Source organism: Salvelinus sp. IW2-2015, linkage group LG14 (assembly GCF_002910315.2).
Source record: "Salvelinus sp. IW2-2015 linkage group LG14, ASM291031v2, whole genome shotgun sequence".
NCBI lineage: Eukaryota > Metazoa > Chordata > Actinopteri > Salmoniformes > Salmonidae > Salvelinus > Salvelinus sp. IW2-2015.
In genome coordinates, this window is record NC_036854.1 from 44,690,036 (window position 1) to 44,692,706 (window position 2,671).

The following is a 2,671-nucleotide window of genomic DNA, read 5'->3' on the forward strand; positions in this document are numbered from 1 at the left end:
TTTGGTTTTTTAAGGTAGCCTTCGACATCTTTACAATTACACAAAGAATACACATCAGTAGAAACACCAGAAAATGTAATAAGACAATAATAAAAGATTAAACCATCATCATGAATAAAGAAAAAAAAAACAAATCACACTCACAAATTTCACATATTGTCGCTCAATCAACACTCTGGAACTGCCAAAGGCACCAAATCCATATGTAGGAAACTCTGAAATTTTTTCCAACATGTCCGTGCAAGAAACTTAAAGCCAGATTTTCTAAGTCTGTTCGCAACATACATAATTCCTTCCAGGTAGCCATCGCTGTGATCGGAATGGTAACTCTGCTGCTTCTATGGGTAAGTAAAGATGTCAGGTAATGTGGGAGTTTAGGCAAAAGGGCTTTATAATGAATAAGATGCAGTGCTTTCGACTACGTGAGCCATCCTACTTTCGTGACAGAAAAGCAGTAATAAGTGCAAAACCTGTCTCATTCGTGATAAACAAAGTGCACCTATGGTAACTGCTTCTAACGGCTATAATGAAGTGGCAGCTGCATTCATGTAATTGATGTTGCCATAGGTCTAGGAAAGAATAAATGTCAACTGAATGATCTGCATTCTAATTATTTACTGAAGGCATGGCCTATTTTATAAAGAAGAAGCCAACTTCTTAGTTAACTATAAATATGCTTTTTAAAAAGACAGCTTATACCATATTCCAAATGCCCAGATATTCTAAGCAGGGGACTTAAACGAATAATGTTGGGACCACTCCAAGGTACATATGCTTAATCATATAACAATTTTTGTGTGCGTCTCATGAAAACAACATATACTTTGTTTTACTGCATTCAATCGAAATTTAAGATCAATAAAGGTTTTCTGTAAAACAATAAAGAAGACTATATTTCAGATAACCTGGTCAACAGTGGGGGCAAATAATACACATATCGTCCGCATTACAGGTTACAATTCTTTTACAAGCAACAACAGTGTTGATTGTTAATGTATACAATAAAAAGTCCTGTACTCAGAACCGATCCCTGCAGTCACCTTCATATATAATCAGAAAACTTGATGTAACACCATCAGTAGTCTCTCTCTCTCTCTCTCTTCACACACACACACACGCACACAACACACACACACACACCACACACACACACACACACACACACACACACACACACACACGCACACACACACACACACACACACACACACCACTATAGTCACGTGCCTCGTTTGGGAAACGGGCACCAGGCCATAATTCCTTCATGATCTACAAATGTGTAGTAGGGAAAACTCACTCACTCACACTAAACTTTCCGTTAACGTGAAAAGGATTGACAGAATTAGTTACTAAAACAGCAGACAGAGACAGTATTGTATTAGCATGCATGGCTAACACTGCTATGGAGTGTAGAGAGCAGCTGCTGGCTACACCTTCGATCACGTCCCCCACACACACACATCCATGCACCTTCCTCCATGCCTCATGCCCATGCTGAATAACAATGCAGACAAGATGCAGTCAGCCCGAGAAAAACAACCCATCGGATATATGACCAAGAGCATACTGCTGCATATGGGTAAAAATGACCATTACATACTGTATGCTTGGTGCAGAATAACAATTAACCATTTTACACTCAATAATATCAACTGCATTTACAGAGGTTTCAACATCCAGTTATTGATTAGGCATCGGGGAGATGTTAATTTTGTTGGGACATACGGTAGGCTGCAATGCTCTAATGCAACATGTTTTATCATATACATTTTTATGGAGAGACTTTCCCAAGAGACCTATCTGAACTAGTCTTCAATTCATCTTTCATTCATCTAGGTCATTAAAGCATTGCTTCTATYTGAGTAGTTCATGCTACGAGACACATGTGTGCTACACACCATTGCCATCTTACACAGACACAGAAGTATTGTGTGCACTTGCACTTTGCCATCCGCATTAAATATTTTATAGAATCATGTAAGGCCATCTAAAACAAAATATGCATTTTTGAAAAKAGTGAAACAGTTTTAAACCTTTCTTTTTAATTGTATTTCAAAGGCTGACTGTAGCTCAGAGAGAGAGAGTGCATCTAATACAAATGACCTTAGAGGAGATTGTTAGTGATGGCCTAAAGAGTAAATAAGGAGCTGAACAATACCTTAAAGCAGTGGTCACCAACCTGAGCAGCTAACCGATCGCTGRAGCTGTACATAGTCCATCTGTAAATAGCCCACCCAATCTACCTACCTCATCCCCCATATTGTTTTTATTTACTTTGCTGCTCTTTTGCACACCAGTATCKCTACTTACACACCATCATCTGCTCATCGTCATCTGCCCATCTATCACTCCAGTGTTAATCTGCTAAATTGTAATTACTTTGCTAGTATGGCCTATTTATTGCCTTACCTCCTCATGCCATTTGCACACACTGTATATACTGTATACTTTCTTTTTTTCTATTGTGTTATTGACCGTATGTTTGTTTATTCCATGTGTAACTCTGTGTTGTTGTTTGTGTCGCACTGCTTTGCTTTATCTTGGCCAGGTTGCAGTTGTAAATGAGAACTTGTTCTCAGCTAGCCTACCTGGTTAAATAAAGGTGAAATAAAAAATAATCAATGAAAACCTTTTTTGAGTCAAGATCACTTTCACAGTCAAAAAGCAAGCC

At 38.4% G+C, this 2,671-nt stretch overlaps 1 protein-coding gene across 1 annotated transcript in view; it reads right to left on the bottom strand.

Moving 5' to 3' along the window:
• Positions 1 to 2,671, bottom strand: part of LOC111972514 (cadherin-18-like) — a 238,513-nt gene that overhangs the window by 136,351 nt on the left and 99,491 nt on the right. The window lies entirely within an intron of this gene.